The sequence below is a fragment of the Oxyura jamaicensis genome, chromosome 11 (genome assembly GCF_011077185.1).
Source record: "Oxyura jamaicensis isolate SHBP4307 breed ruddy duck chromosome 11, BPBGC_Ojam_1.0, whole genome shotgun sequence".
NCBI lineage: Eukaryota > Metazoa > Chordata > Aves > Anseriformes > Anatidae > Oxyura > Oxyura jamaicensis.
In genome coordinates this window covers 18,761,059-18,777,478 of record NC_048903.1, presented here as the reverse complement: position 1 = coordinate 18,777,478, position 16,420 = coordinate 18,761,059, and the positions used below count along the sequence as shown (strand labels likewise).

Genomic DNA, 16,420 nt, shown 5'->3' with positions numbered 1-16,420 from the left:
TGGGAGGAAGGAGGCTGCAGCCTGGCTCTGGCTGCCTGGGAACCTCTCGGGCTCTGGGTTTATCCTGCTGAGGCCCTGCGGCTCCCGCAGCGCGAGCTTGGCTCGAGTTGCACGGCGCAACGTATGGATCCAATACAGCTTTGGCGGAGCAGCCCCACAGCTCCAGCAGATGCAAAGTTTCGAGGAAATTGTGGCTTTTTTTTGCATGTGTCTTTAAGCTCTGAAGCCAAACAGGATCTTTCCCCTCCACCTCCCGCTCTTGCTGGGAGGTAACGGGGTGGCAGGCTGCTCGGCTCTCCTCGGGGGGGGCTCTGCTGCCGTTTTTCGTGCCAGCGGGAGAAAAACCCCGCTCCGTTTTTTTGTACCGGCTGTGGGAGCAAGGCTGCGGGACTGCCGGCTAGCATCGCTCAGGTAGCCAGGGGCAGGCGTGATGGCCGTGCTCATTTCCAATTAAAAGCTGATTTGCTGCAGCTCTCTCCCGACCTTCAGCCCGGCAGACTCGTGTTCTCCCAGGGAAAGCAGCCCTGCCCGCCGCCTCCCTCCCGTGTGGCTCTCGTTTCCTTCCACTGCGCCCGAGATAACGCTCTGCCTCGCTCTGTCATCATGTCTTTATCTTAACCCTACAGATTTTTCCCTTCCCCAGCGAGCTGGATGCTTTCTTAATGCTTATTGACAGGCTTTTGCCAGCACAATATAGGGCCTGGATGCAGGAACCCTGCCAGCTCTGCCTGTCCCCAGCATCCCGCAGCCGACGCCACCGCCACAGAACCGGGCTCCCAAGGGGCTCCCCCACCCCATAGATCCCAAATCATCGCCCGTGCCCACCAGAGCATCCCTCCTCTGCATGCGTTTTAGAGATTTCCAGGCCAGCAGCCAAGAATTGCAGCCCGGGACCTGCGGGTTGCTGGTTTCTGGCTGAGACGGGCAAATCCTAGGACAGAGGGAGGGCTCCACGTGCTGCGACTGCAATTACAGCTTCGGGTTTAGCAAGCTGCGGACTTTGCCTTTTGGTTTGCAGCCTCCGAGCGCTTCGTATCGATTTGTTTGGGAGAGGGAAAATATCGAGCTCGGAGCAGGGGCTGGAGGAGAGAGGCACCTGTCGGGACGGAGAGCTGCTGCCCGGGAGCAGAGGAGGGAGGTTATCATCCCCCGGGGGGGTGGATTTGATTTATTTCCCGTGCAGGATGTGTCCCCCAGCTTGGCTGAGGGTCTGCAGGCTCCGAGAAGCGGCTGCACGTGAGAGATGGGATGAGCTGGGGAACAGAGGGGTGCTGAACACGAGGAGCATCCAGCACTGCCTGCAGGTGCTGGCAGCCACGCTGAGCACCAGCACCTCCAGTGCACGTGTCCTGCACATCACAGGGACACGGATTTTTGTCCCCTTGCCATGATGTTGGCCACGCCACCCCCTCCCCACACCCCCTCCGGCCCGCACGCTCTCCCTTTTCCCATTTTTTGCCTTTCCCCCCCCCCCAGGAAAAGCAGGGGGGGCCTGCTGTGCGCCCTTTCCCTTCTGCCCGCTGGATGCCCCGAGGGGTCCCTGTGCCAGCCCTGGGTGTCGCAGCAGAGCTGTCCCCGCTGTCCCCGGCCCTGGGCCACCAGAGGGCAACAGTGACCTTTGCAACCGCCTGTCCCCAAGGTCTGGGACCGAGAGGGGGCTGTGGGGGTCCCTTGGGGGCGAGCGGGTGCGGGGGTCCTTCCCCACGGGCCAGGGGCTCTCCTTGTCCTCGGTGGGGAGGTCAGTGAGGGTTGTGCCTGATCCTATCCATGGCGTCCCAGGTGGGCATCGTTGTCCCAGACAATAGGGTCCAAGGTGGGCATCGTCACCCATCAGCAGGACCCCAGGTGGGCCCCGTTACCCCACCACAGGTTATATGGCAGGGGGAGGTGCCCTGGGCTAGCTCTGCTCCTGGATGCTGAGGGTCTTGCTGGTAACGTGTGCTTCATCGTGCGTCCTCCAGCCCCGTGGGCATGGCTTCAGGTGAGGACCACGGGATTGCTCCTGGCAGGATGGGTGCACAATTTATGCTCGCGATGCCCTGGGGAGGGCTGAGCAGTGCGAGGTGGGCGCAGTCGCACCTAGCTCAGCTCCGTTTTGGGGACCGAAGCAGCACGAGTGCCAAGGAGCCTGAAACCTAGCCTGGCTTTGAACCAGCCCCCCAAATTTCCAGCTGCAAACCTCTCCCCAATTAGCCTCCTGGAGCAGCCGGCGGGCTGAAGCTGCAGTTTTTTAACAAACCAGCTCGGAGCTTTGGCCCTCCTGAAGGTCAAAGCCAGCGCGGTCGTTAGCGATCGCATCGACTTCCCATTAATGCCACTGCTGGGTGGGGAGGGGGGCTGGCAGCCCCTGTCCTGCCCCCCCCAGCCAAGGGGGGGGGTCCCTTCGATCTGCCCACAGCTGGGGGAGCCCGATCCATTTTCCGCGATGAGTGGGAAATGGTTGAAAGGCTGAGCCTCAAATTAGCTATCGACTGGCTGCCGAGCCGGGCAGCGCTACCTGCTGCAAGCGGGGTTGTGCTCTCCATCGCCGTGCACACACGTGTGTGTGTGTGTCAGGGTCCTGGGGGGTGCTGGCTGTGCCAGGGGGGTGCTGGCTGTGCCGGGGGGGTGCTGGCACCCTTGCTCATGCGTCTCGGAGCAGTTGCTGTGATGGCTGGGCTCGGCGTCGGGTTCTCCCCAGGGAGCCGGAGGGCTGTGCGCTCCCGCCGGAGGCGAGGCGGCTCGGGCTGAAATCCTGCTGTCATGCTCCGGTTAATATTAAAGCATTAAATGTGCTCAGCTCCTAATAGAGGGGATGCTCTGAGCCTTAACCCTGTGCCTGCTGGTGGCCCCTCATCCTCCACCAAGGAGCCCTTCGGGTGGCAGCACCCTCTCCATGTGTCCTCGCTGCTGTGCTTTTTCCCCTCTCCTTTTTCCCCTTCCAGACATCCTCTTGCCTCTTTTTTTCTCCTTTTCCTGCCTCTTTCCCCAGTCACAAATTCAGGGGCCACCCTGCAAACTGTATTTTTGAAAGTCTATTCATCCGAAATCCCGTGATACCCTACCAAAATGGTGTTTGAACAAACTCTAAATTGTGCTTTAAAGAAAACACAGCTGCTTAATTACAGCCCGAGTGCGAGGCAGCCTCTGTCATGTGAGTGGTAGGAGCTGGGTGCTGACTGTGTGTTTGGCCTCTGATCCCCTTTAATCTCTGCAGTCAAAGGATTTGGGTTTGATTTTCTTTTTATTTCCCCACCCGGCCTGGAATCTGCAACCAATTTGTTGTTGTTGTTTGGGAAATAAACCCCAGGGAGCGGGGCTGGATCCGGCACAGCCCGAGCCGGGCTCGCACCGGCTCTGCCTCCGCCACGGCTCCGCCGCCTCCTGCCTACCCCTGCGCCAAAAATCTGGTTTCCCTTCGCCCCGTCCCGCTCGGCTCTTTTTTTTGGCTGCTCTTCCCCCCCCTCCCCGATGACTTTAGCATCTGCTGCCACATCTGTTTTACCCATCGGGGCCGGGCTTCAGCTGGGAATGGGAGCCCGGAGGCGAGCTGGGGCTTGGCGAGGCTTCCTCCGAGAGCCCCCCCCCCCCCCCCTCTCTCGGGGAGGAATTAAGTGCGAAGAAATGTGTGCCAGCAGCTGGGCGCCCCGCCGGGGGGCTCGGAGCCCTTTGGAGGTGATAAATCTTTTGGGGCATGGGGGAAGCGATGCTCGGAGCGAGCCCAGCCCGCGGGGTGCTGCCGGTGCCCACCCGGGGCTGGAAATGTGCCTGGGGCAGGATGAGGCCGGGCTGCTTCCAGCACGGTGACTTTCTTTGGCTCAGGACCGCTTGGCGAGGCCTCCTCGGTGGTCGCCTCGCGGGGAAGTGACGATGTTTTTGCAGACGAAGACCCCGGGTTGGTCCCCGCTACGAATCCACTGCCTCCAGCCCGGGGTTGAGCATCCGCGGTGGCTTTTTGCCGGAGGGGGATCCAGCAGCAGCTAGCAAAGAGGCAAATAAAACCCCAGCCCTGGAAGGGAGAACAAAGCTCGTGGGCCATCCCGGGGCTGCCCCCGAGCCATGGTGGCAGGGGCTGGTGCCCCTTGGATGAGCTCCTTGGGCTCCAGCAGCTCGCTGCCCACCCAGACGTGGCTTGGGGTCACCCCATGGTGCTGGGACACCATCCAGGGGGACAGTGGCTCAATGGGGCATGTCCCACATGGCTGCTTGGACCCCCCAGGCCTTGTCCCCTTTGGGTTTCCCCTCGGGGGCCGCACCAGCCTTGCGTTTCGCTCCCCTCCGCCGCTCTCAGCGCCCTGTGCCATAAGCTCTCCAGTCAAACATTAAATCCTTTGTCTGGTCGGGAGCGCGGAGCAGCCCATTTAGGAGGAATTAGTGGTTACATTGAAAGGGGAAAATAAGGGCTCCTGGGTTAAATGCACTTTAAATGTCTTAATAATTGCAATTGGCCAACTTGTTCCTCCCCGGAGCCAAAAGCCTGTAATATGGGAAGCTTTTCTCTAATCAAGAGCAGCACTGATACCTTCTGTAGGAAGCCACATAGGATGGAGAGAATTATTTCCCCGAGCTCAGCCACCCGAGCTGCCTGTCTGTCATCCCGCTGCCGCTGGCCGAACCCCTGGGTCACCAGCACGGGGCTGGGCATGGCCCTGTGACACCTGTGTCCCCACGGACCCTCACCTGCGAGCCGGGGGGGGGCTTTTCCCTCGTGGATCAGGACCCCCGGGTTGTCCCCAGGCACACGCCGGTGCCATCCAGGTGGCCGAGCCGTGCTCAGCCGCAGCCCGGCGCTGGCTCCAGCCACGTCATCCATCAGCAGTGACAAGCTCCTGCTGCAAGGAGCCTTTGTTGGCACCGCTCGGCACGGGGAGAGGGGGGGGGAGCTCTGTGGCAGACCTCTGGGGCCAGGAGCAGCCCCCCCGTGCCTGCCCGGGGAAGGAGGTGAAAAGGTGCGGCTCGGAGGGGGTTGAAAGCGAAGCGGCTTTTAATTTATAACGTGGCCCAAGGAGTAATTGTAGCCAAAAAAGATAAAGATGCCGGAATAGCTGGAATTCTCCAGCCGCTGCGACTCCGAGGGGTAAAGCCGCTGGAATGTGTGTGCGTGTGTATGTCCTGGGGGCTGCTGCCGGGGGGGCCCTGCCGGACCCCCATCACCTCCCCTGCCCCAAAATGGTTGTAGGGGTGCTGGGGGTGGTGATACCCCCTTGTGCCTGCACCACTGCAGCATTCAGGATCCGGCCATGAGGGTGCAAGCCTGTATCTGCCCTCACCCCCCCCCCCTCGGCTCCCTGCTGGGTTCGGTGCCCTGCGGCTGGGTGAGGGCAGGCTCGGAGGCGCTGGCGGCCAGGAACGGGTGCCAGAACGGCTCCGTGTTTGGGCTCCGGGTTTCTGTGAAGTGCAGGAGGAATTGAACGGCTGCCCGAGGAGGGCGGTTCGGGCTGCTCCTGCCCTGGAAAGCAGAAAGCATGGGGGGTGCTGCTCCTGGGGAGCCAGCAGAACGGGAGCAAGCAGCCCCTCGTGGAGCGAACCGAAGGGGGGCTGCTCATGGCGGAGACCCTCGGGGCTGGGGTGGCGAGGGGCTGTGAGGATGGGGCTGTGAGGATGGGTTCTGCCCTTCTGCGAGGTCTTCTGCCTCTCGTGTTTCTCGGCTCGGGGTAACCTTCGAGCCAGGCTGGCCTTTAGCACCTGGCTGCATCGCTCAGCGCATGGGGCTGCTGCGCCCAGGGCCAGAGTGCTCCCATCTGCTCCCTTCCCTCTCCCCGCTCCTGTTACAATAGCCCATTCACAAAACCCGCCCGGGTCATAAACCAGGGGCACGGGGCAGGGGAGGGGGAAAAGAGCTCTGAAAACCCCCCTGTAGATAGGGAAAAGGGCAGCAAAACCCTGTGGCAGCCCTCGGTGCTTGTGGAGAGGAGGGGGAAAAAACGCATCCGTGCCCACGGCACTGCTCGGGGGCGCAGCGATGCCTGCGGTGGGGAGGTTGGAGATGGAGCCGGTGCCGTCTGTGCTGCTCCTGCAGCCATCTGCTCTTCGTGGAGTCAGCAGAAGACAGCAGGGATCAGGCTGCGGAGGAAGGGGCCGTGGGTATGGGCTGGGAAAGCTGAGGGTGGCACAGATTGCTCTCGCCACCCCCCTGAGGAGGTCCCAGCAGGGGTACCCAAAGAGGATGGATATCTCATGGAAGTGCTGCCCCGAGGATGCTTGGTGGGAGCTGTTTGTGTCCTGGCTCTGTGCTGGTGTCCCTGGGGGTCTGCCCGGAGCCAGCGGGGGGGCTCACAGCAGCACACATGGGCTGAGAAGGGAGGTGCTGAAGCCAAGGGAGGCGCGGAAGCCGCACGGTGTGCAGGGTCCGGGTGTCTGCGGGCAGAGGCGGTGATTTACCTCCCGGCAGAACAAGGAGTCCCTGTCTGGTGCTGGCAGAGGAGCTGGGGCGGGCGGCTCAGCTTTGGTTTCCACAGGGGGGCTGGAACAGGATCGGTGCTGCAGAGCCAGCACCCTCTGCCCTGAGCCCGGATACGCTTGGCGGGAGGAAGGTGGGATCTGTGGAGCCCTCCTGGGTGGGGAAGGGGTGAGAAAAGCATTAAACCGGGGGATAAAAAGCTGCCGAGGAGAATCCCAGGGGACAAGAGAGCCGTGGTGGAGCAGGATGCGGCTGTGCATGCCTGCTGCGGGTGCTGGGACTTGGGCCTGGGCTCGGGGCGATGCTGGGGTCTCCTGGGGCCAGCTGATCCCCTGCGCAACCGAACTTTTCAGGTCTTTTAGAGGCAGGAATCCTCCTTTTCTCCACGTGAGCACAAAGGTGCGGCAGCTGCGGGGTGCTGCGCCCTTCGAGCCATGCAGGCCTCCTGGCACAGCCAGCCTGGTGGTGGCAGAACACCTCCGTGGTGGTGCTGAGCCCTCCGGATATGGGGCTGGCATCGCAAAATGCTGCTGTAGGGGACCAGGGGTGCCGGACAGATGGGGACAGGGGCTCGGTGTGCGTGTTTTGGGGACCAAGGTGGCTCCCTGCGGTTCAGCAGTGCCAGGCAGGATGATGCTCAGCACCTGCAGCCCCAGCTCACTGCAGATCTGGGATGGGGCAGGGCCTGCAGGTGGACACCCTACAGAAATATTGGTGCCTGAATTCAGGCAGGGGCTCGGCCCCATGGGGAACTGCTCGGGGCACGTGCGCCGGGAGCAGGGAAGCTGCTGGCATCGGGGCTTGCTTCCCTCCCTGCACTTCTTTATTTTGAATTATTTAGGGGAAAAAGGAAAGGAGGGAACCACGGGCTGAGCTCACCCCCCCGTATAATGAGCACAGAGCCGCAGCAGCGCTGATATAATCGCTGGAACAGGAACTCTTCCAGCCGCTTGCCTGCAAGACAAAAGGGCTGGTGATTTTTTTTTTATTCCCCCCACCCCACGGCTTTATTGTTCTGGGAATGCCCAGCACCCCGGCTCAGAGCCCTGTCAGGCAGATGTCAGCATCCTGGCCTCCCCACATCCCAGCCCCTGGCTCCCAGGCCTCCCTCGCTGTCCCTTTCTGTCCCCACGGGGGGATCTTTGCCCCATGGCAGCCGCTCGTCTGCCGTGAGCGCGCACCGGAGGGCACCCCGGTGGATGCGCCGAGGAAGGTGATGGATGGAGCTGTTTTCCCTGCTCGAGGCTTGTTTTGCTGCTGTGAAAGCTCTGCGTTATTTCACCCGGGGTAAGTAAAAGCACACAGAGCTTTCCTGCAGCAAAAGCCTCCGGCGAGGCTCTGCAGCTGCGATGCGCTCAGCTCCTCCAGCCCCGGGAGGGTGCCCGTGGCCTGTCTCGGGGAATTATCTCCCGGTGCCATTGACGTGACTCATCCCTGCTCTGTTTTCACCCCCAGAAAGCTCGCGGGCACTGCTGAGCCTTTTTCCTGCTTTTTAAGCTCGAGCTGAGGCTCGAGCCTTTGAAAAGGCAGCGCCGTCCCCGAGCTGGGACCGCAGGTAAAAATAATGCCGGGGAGAGGAAAGGGGACTTTCCGTTTTTAGTTCAGCTTCTGAAAGTTCTGCTTTTTGCTGCGTCTTCAGAGCGTTGCGGTGGGGGGGGGGGGACGGTTCCCGTTGTTCCCCCTCTCTGCTGGTTTCAGCGTGGTGGAGGCAGCGGGCGGCTCGCCACCTTAGCGGGAAGGGAGCGGCGTTGCCAGATGGGCAGCGTGTCGTTTTGCAGCCCGCGTTAAATAATTCCTGCCCCGTAATCTGTTAACAAACGAGAGCTCCGTGCCGTACGTAAGGTGATGCTGGGGCTGTCACGTCCGGAGCCGCCTGGGTGCTGCGCCGCTGAGCACCGCCCGTGCGCTGCAGCAAGGAACCTGCCCTGCTGCTGGTATTCCTCCTGCATCCAGCAAACCCGCTTTTTTTCCCCAGCAAGTTATGCATCAGCACGGCAGTAGGGAAAATTTACCTTCAAAATCTGTCATAATTGTGGTTTGGCAGCCTGAGTTTTCTTCTCTTCATGTTTTTATCACAGTCAACGTGCCCACCTGATGCTCTTGCTGTTGTTGTAACTTCCCAGTGGGTATTTTCTTGCTGGAGAAGGACCCAGCCCATGCTTTTGATCCTGCTGAGCTCCCAGCTTTGATGCTACACAGCAGCAAGGAGTTCCCCAGGTTAGCATCGAGCTGTGTCTGGGGAACCGAAGTGAAATATTTGCTGCCCTTGTGTCCCCATGGGCTGCCCCCTTGGGAACGCGCTGCGCGGTCTCTCCCCTTCCTGAATTCTTCATGCTCCTGCAGTTCCTTGGTCAGGACCCCCAAGGGTTTCTCCTCCTTTCCCTGCCTGCCCTCGCGCTCCTGTGCCGGGCTCTGCAGCTCTGCTCAGCCCCAGCCCTCCTCTCCCATCGCCTTTGCTTCCCTTTTGGTTTCTCCTCTCCCTGGCGGCGCGCAGCGCTTTGCATCGACCTGCCTGCCTCCACGCTTGGCTCTCCTTCCCTGGGGGATTTCAGCTCATTTGGAGGAGGAATCGGAGGAGGAATTGTTCACAACCACCTTCGTGTGCATTATTCTCTGCTGAGAAGAGCAGCTCTCCGCTCACCACAGGGCTTGGCGCATCCAGGCCCCCTGTGCCAAGGGGGCTGTCAGCCCCTGGCACCTCCCTGGTGGTGGCCTCTGCCCCCCTGCAAGCACCTCTGGCACCTCTCCGTGTCCTCATCCTGCTCCAGGAGCCCTTAGTGGGGATGCTCAGCTTTAACCAGGGCTCCGGGGCTTGGGCTGAGCACCCCGAAGGATCCCCACTATTTTGGGGCATGGTGAGATGCTGAGCGCACCCAAGGGGTGTGTGGGGGGGGCACCCAAACACCCCCCCCCCCCCCGCTGGTGATGGTGGCCTGAGGTCCCCAAACTGCTGGGCTGCCTTAAATTGTGGAAATACCCAGATTTTGAGAGTTTTTGCTGCCCGTGCATCATTCTCCCTGCTCCTCCAGGAGACCTGAGCAGCCGGGGAGATGCCGCCCATTCCCTGCACCCCTTAAAAAAAAAAATAATGAGGAGGCTGGCTGGGGGTCTGGGGGCTTTTTCCATGGCTGGGGTGAGGGTGGGGGGGATCCCTGGGCTGAATTCTCTAGGTGCTGGCGGTCTCCCTGCTGCGACACAGCGCCGCTTTGAAAATCCCCACGCAGCGCCGGGCTGGATCCGAGCGCTCCGGGACTTTCCCTTCTGCATTTGTCAGTGTCAGCAGGAGTAATTTCATAAATATGCTCGGAGCAGGGGTGGGGACTTCACCCAGACTTTACGTCAATGTAAACAGCCCTAATTGGTGCTGGAGCCTCATAATTCCAGGATTTCCCCCCCTCCTTGCCCGCGTGCATCGAGGAAATTCGCGGTGCCAAGGCAGAGCGTGTTTTCATTCATAAATCGCGGCAGGCGGGGGGCCGGGCGCGGGGCTTTGCTCTCCTTCCTTGCCTGGGGGTGTTTTTTTTATTCCCCGCTGCCCCCCTTTCCCCCCCCCCCCCCCGAAAAAGAGAAAATCTGACTTATCAGTTTCGTAAAGCGGCGGTGGAAACGCATGCATGTTTAATGATCTGAGTGCTGGGAAAGCAGGGCTGGCGGGGGGGGGGGGGAACGCGGCCATTTACTGCTCAAAGGCCACGCCGGGGCCGCCTTGGAGGCCCCCGGGAGTCTTCCCAGCTTCTCTCAGTCCATCATTTTATGGCGCAGGAGCTGGTTGCGTTCCTGGAACCCGGCTCCAAACCCCCTGCCCTGGCGCAGAGGTGAGGCCGCCCGGGTCCTTGGCGTGGGGGCTGCGCGCGCCTCGCTGGGTGCCCTTGGTCCGGGCACGATGCTGAGCGTGGGGGTGCTGGGGGGGTGCTGAGCACCCCGGGGTATCGCCGATATCACGAGATACCGAGCGGGAAGCTCGCTCCTCCGCTGAGCCCGGGGTGGAGCGGGGATGGGATCTGCCTCTGCGATTCCTGTGGGATCCGGCTTTTTCCATGCATGTGTGGTTTCTTTTTTTTTTTTCCTTTTTTTTTTTTTTTTGGGGGGGTGTTTTTTTTTTTTTTTTGTCTCTTCAGGGCTTGGAAGAGGAGCTGTTTGCCTGGGCAGCCTCCCCATTTGCATTTCCTGGCCTCCGCCGGGCAGGATTTGCAACCTTGTGGGGCTGGAGCAGCAAAAGGGGTCGGGGATGGGGGGCAAGGAGGAGCCCCCCCAGCTTGGCTGCCCCGGGGGGTCCCAGTGGGGGGGGTGGGGGGGGGAATTCACAGCTTGGGGGGATCCCAGAGCTGCTCATGGGGTTAGGGGCTGGCATGGGGACTGGTGCGTCCCCTGACCCGCAGCTAGGGGTCCCCCCCAAAAAAAAAACTGCACGTGGGGCATCAGGAAAGCTGCGTGGGCTGGAGAAAACCCCTGGGGTCACGCAGCCTTGCCCAATTAATTAATCAGCCTTGCCCAATTAATTAATGAAGCAGGACAACATGTCAATGCCAAATGCGGGGGGCCCTGACGGGTGCAGGGCGCGGTGCTCGGGTCTCCCCCCAGCCTTGCACGAGGTGCTGACCCCCTCTCCATGCCGAGGTGCTGGTGGGTTCACCCGCGGGGTGCTCAGACCCAGCTCAGACGTGGCATCTTTGCCCCCCTCCGGCCATACCCAGGGCTCGGAGAGGCAAAAATCCCATTTCCGTGGGGTTTTGCTGCCCAGCCTGCAGCTCGGATGCTGCCGTGCAGCACCGCCCCTTGGGAGCAGCATCCCCACCCCAGAGGACCCTGAGAGCTGGAAAAGCCACGCTCCCCCCCCCCCCAACACCACCAACCCCAAACACAGCAGGATGATTTTGCAGGCACAGGGGCCCCGGCGCTGCCTTTTTACCTTTACTCCCCCCAAGAGAAAAGCCCCGGGTGGCTCCCACAGCCCTGCAGGGATGTGGTGCCCCTGGCGTCTCCCCTCCCGCGGCCGCGCGCGCCCCTCCGCCTTTGACGCCTGGCAGATGCTTTCGGAGGGGCTGGTCAGTGGGAGAGGAGCGGGTTCGTATCCATCGGAAGCGCCGTAAATCACGGCGATGGGTTTCTCAGAAGGGCTTCCAGCCAGGGCCATAAACATCTTGCCTTCGGCCAACACGACATCCGCGCGGCTCCCCGGCCGGCCGGCGTGAGCTCAGCGGCTCGCTCGCATCCAGCTAGCACTCAGCAGCTGATAACTTTTTGGTTTGTTTCCCCCTTTTCTTCCAAGAGCGGAGCTGTGCTTCGATCTTAAAAAGCCTGAAAGGGCCCTCGGCCAACGGCCGACAACCCGAGACGTGGGTTTTGCTCGCAGGGTGGTTACAAAAGGAACAAGGGGGGTGCTTGCATCGCTCCGGTGCCCCCGGCGCTGCCGCAGGGACACGGCCCCCGTCCCAGCAAACGGAGGGCCCGGGGCCTCTGGAAATAAAATGATTTCTTTCTACTTGCCAGGATGGCTCCCGCTTCTTGGGGAAAAAGGTAAAACAAAAAACTTTGAGCACAATTGGATTTTTTTAAAGCGCAGTCATCCCCCTCCGTCCTTCGTGGCGTTTTCCCACCAGCAGGGTGAGGAAATCGCGTTTTGCATCATTTTGGCTGCCGCCCCTCGTGAGAGATGCTGGGTTTTAGACAAAAGAGCTGGAAAGGGGCTTCTGAGCTCACCTCGGCCCCGGGGCTGGAGGCGTCGTTTCATAAGAGGTTTTAATGTGCGGCTTGGTCGGAAGAAAATGGCATGGAAAAAATTGACGGGTGCCCTGGCCACGATGTGGAACATGAGTCCTCCTGGCAGGGAGGAACCGCTGTCCTGCTGGGCTCTGCTTTAGGGCTGCTGGGTGCTTTGGGGCCCTTCCGAAAAGCCTGCAGAGGACGCGGTCGGATGGGGAAAAAGCAGACTGGGGGGTGTTAATTGGGAGTTGGCAGTGCCTGATTACTAAAAAGCTCGTTTTGGCATCTCCAGGTCAGCAGGATGGCTGGGGGCATTGCAGCCGTGCCTGGTGAGCAAAGCTCTCGTAGCAGGAGGTCTCTCCAGCACCCTTTTTGGGTGTTTCTGAGCCTTCCTGGTGTCCTCAGCAGCATCCAGCTGGGGTTTCATCCTCGCAGAGCTCCTGGCTCCCCGGCGGCTCTTTCCATCCATGCGGCCGCCTGGCACGAGGCCCCGCTGCGCGGCTGAGCCGCCCGCCCTCGGGATGCTTGGCACCCAGACAGGTCCTTGCCGCCTTTCAGAGGCGGGACACTCGCTCGGATGCTCACCCAGAGCCAGATTTGGGCCCCCCCCTCCCCATCCAGGGGGACACACAGCGAGCAGCTGGCTCGTTACCCTGAGCATCGTTAGCGTCGCCACCGGCAGCGCAGACCACCGCTGGCGCAGGTGAGCCGCTGGCTGCGGAGCAAGCAGGAGCTGCTGCTCCCCCCCCCTTTTTCCTTCCCCCGCGGAGTGCTTGGACAAATAAAGTTCGGAAAAAATCCACGCTGGAGCTGCTGACTCCTTGTGCAAGCGGTTTAAAATAGGCCACGCTGTTCCAGCCCGGCGGCAGCCAGCTGGCCCCGACGCCTCCCCGCTGGAAAACAACCGGCACCGAGGACACGGGAGCCCCCGCGCCCTGCCTGGCACCCCGGGATGCGCCCTGCCACCCCCCTGCCAAAAACGGGGGGCTGTGGGGTCAGCAGAAGCACAGGGGGCTGCTTGTCAGTTGGGGACGCTTGGTGACATTCGTGGGGGAAAGGTGCTGGCATCACGGGGTGGGCGCACGCAGAGGAGCATCCCCTGAGATAACATCTCCGTGGCTTTTCCCCTCCTCTGCGCCCATCTCTCTGCCCCCAGGGAGGACAAGGGACACCCAGCCCATGCTCCCATGGTATTTCTGCCTTTTTTTTCCTACAAAACATGGCTTTTGGCCCGGAGGGAAGCGGGCCCCAGGTGGGCTGGCCGGCGGAGGTGCTGCGGGGTTTAGGAGCGTGTCCCCCCTGGGGCTGCCCGGTGCCGTCAGCCCCGCGCTGCCTTTCCCGTGCTCCGTGGTCCTTTGGGGACAGGAAGCTCTGCATTGTAAGGCGGCCTTCCAGGATTTCCTGCAGCGGCCCTCGGAGCAGGATGCGGCCGCGCACCGGGCTTCCAGGGGAACCTGAGGCCCTCAGGGGTGCTGGGGTGGCCTGGGGACCCCCCCCACTGCTCCTTTCCAAGCCAGCCCCAGGGTGAGCACTGGTGCTCCCTGGGGGGCTCTGCAGGGGATGGGACAGTTCCCATGGCACTAGAGAGGGCTGAGAGCTGGCATAGAGGTGGGATGCCCTCAGCCCCTGCTCCCCGGCCTGATCCCCCCCCCCAGCAGGCTCACGCACCCCCCGGGCCCAGAAGTGTTGTGCAAAGGAGGCAGTGGCATCCCCACTGTGGGTGGTTTGACTCATGTGCGCCTAAAAGAGCTCCTCGAGCATCCTTTGCAGGGACTCCCAGGGGAGCGGGGCCGTCCCCCTGTCCCCAACGTGTGTGCAAGCCCTGGTGGCACCCTGTGACCCCCCGGCTCCTGCTGCTGTCCCCACTTTGCCTCCCCCTGCCCAGCCACCGCCACCAGCAGCTGCTTTGCTTCCCCTGGCTGCTGTGCTTGGGTCGCTTCTGATCTTCCTTCCAACGTGGCTTGGGAAAGGGAGAGAGCAAAACCAGCCCTTCAGAGGGACGGAGCCACCAGGGCCATGTGCTCCAGCAGCACGGCACCAGCCCAGAGCCGGGGCATCGCCCGAAACCTGCGGGGTTGCAGCGTCCACCCCCGGCTCCCCATGATTTTGGCTGCTCATCCCCTGCGCCCTCTCCCTCCGCAGGGGCTGCAACAAGGCGGCGATCGCCCGTGGCGAGGATTAATGGCCTCATGCAAGTCTCCTTGAAGAGCTCAGCACCCCGGCTGGGGGGAGGAGGAGGATTTGGCAGCTGGGAGCAGGGGGATTAGCAGCGATTTGTTGGATCTCAAGGAGAGAGGTGCCAAGTTCTCTTTGCTGGGGTTGCGGTCCTGCGGCAGGGGACCCCCAGAGGATGCCGCGTGTCCCTGTCAGCTCGCTGCAGCGCCCGGGTACCCAAATTCAGGTATCTGCACTGCTCTGCGTGGAGGAGCCCGTGCTTCCAGCAAGCATCAGTGGTGCAGGGCCGTGGCAGCGCGCACGACGCCCGCAGCAGGAGCGCGGCTCCCTGGTGCAGCAAACAATAAACAGCGCTCAGCGCTCGGCACAGCCGTGCTGGGAGAGACTGCTGCTCTCCGCCAGCAAACACCGCGCTTCTGCTATTTATAAACACGGCGCTGCAGCGGGGCTGGGGCCCTGGCTCCGGAGAAGCAGCTGCAATTGTCTTGGGTTTCGCCCCGCTTCGTTGTCCCACCGCAGCCTGCGGGGATGCTCGCGGAGGAGCCGCGGGCGCAAGCGACCTCCTCGCCATCCAGCAGCTCTGGGGACGGTCCCCATCGCACCCAGAGGATGCGCACAGCACAAAGTGCGATGTTTTGAGTTGGTTTTACAGAAGAAATGGCCCTGTGCTGCTGCAGGAGCACATCGGGTGTCCGCGTGCCTGCAGCGGAGGAGGGAGCTGCGTGGGGATGCGTGCCGTGGAGCAAACGCAGCGGGACCGTGCAGGGGCTAAATAAACCCCCTGGGTACGAGCTGAGCCCGCACGGCACCAAACGCAGAGCAAAGCAAGAGGAGCCGGCCCTAGGGGTGCTCCAGCACGGGGCATGGGGCCAGGCAGAGCCCTGCAGGGCCGTGATGCCCCAAATACCCTCGCCGTGCCGGGGTTGCCGCCAGCATCCCCCTGCCCCTCGGCAGGGAGAGCCTGCAACATCTTGTGTAACAAGGAGGGAGCATCAAAGGGAAATGCCTGAGCGCAGCAATAACCAAGGCTAACAACAGAAAAAAAAAAAAAAAGAAAAAAAAAAAGAAAAAGAAAAAAACCCTCCTCTCCCCTTTCATTTCCCTCCCTCCCCTCTTGACCTTGAAGAATGCTGGAAGGTGTCATGTCATCAGCATTTCCCAGCCGCTCGGAGCTGGGGGGGGGGGGATTTTTCTTCCTTCGGGGCACCCTGCCAAGAATAACAGCAGACTCCAGCAGGTCGGCACAGGAAGGGAACGGCTGGAACCTGATTTGCAGTCAGACGCTCGGAGAGCCAGAACGCGTTTTATTGAAGAGGTCTCTGGGGAGGCATAAACCTTTCCAAAAAAAAAAAGGAAAAAAAAAAAAAACCTTTCCAAAGCTGTATTTTTTTTATATATATTTTTTAAAAAGGCTTTAAGATAAACTTGCCTTTAGTTCACGCTGCTGGTGGTGATTTACTGGGGGGTGGGAGTGGGGAGGAATGCAGAGCTTGGGGACGGGGCCCCTGCGGGACCCCAGCCCTGATTTGGGGACAGGAGCGCACGGATCCTGCTCGGATGGAGGAGCGTTGGCCTGATGGGGTCAGGATCCAGCCCTGTGGACTCCAGCAGGGCGAGCACATCCCTTGGGACAGCCGCATTTAGCAGCAAAGGGGGACAGCAGGCGAGCCTCATCCCCGGGAGGGTGACACTTTGGTCACTGCGTGGGTTCAGGGTGTCCCTGTGGTGCCCCTGAGGCGCAGTGTGGGCAGCTCCCCAGGGCATGGATTGCTGGGTGCTGACAGCATCCGCGGGGCTGGAGGAGGCAAATCCCTGCTGGAAAGGGCTGGGAAACAACCCGCAGGGCCCAGGCAGCCTGCAGGGATGCCCTTTAAGCAGGCAGATGGAGCAGCAAAGGGGAAGGCACCCGGCCCACGTGGGTGCTGCAGGAGGGCTCTGCTGCAGCAGCGGTACCCGCAGCGCTGGGGAGGGCGCACGGCGTGCTGGCGATGCCCTTGGCAGGTGGGAGAAGGGCTCAGGAAAGGGCAGGGATGAGCTGGTTGTGGGATTTTGGGTGGCTTGGGGTCACCTCCCCGTGCCTCAGTTTCCCCGGGGATGGGATGCAGCTGGTGGGAGCCAGCCCTGGGAATTAGGGCCACGGGCTTCTGCCCCGTTATTCCCCCT

At 61.6% G+C, this 16,420-nt stretch overlaps 1 long non-coding RNA gene across 1 annotated transcript; it reads left to right on the top strand.

Moving 5' to 3' along the window:
* The first annotated feature begins 1,940 nt into the window (after window positions 1-1,940).
* LOC118172788 lies at window positions 1,941-10,644 on the top strand. The gene is made up of 3 exons (XR_004753860.1): window positions 1,941-1,981; window positions 7,835-7,934; window positions 10,498-10,644. It is a non-coding gene; the product is annotated as an uncharacterized LOC118172788 (long non-coding RNA).
* The last annotated feature ends 5,776 nt before the right edge of the window (window positions 10,645-16,420 follow it).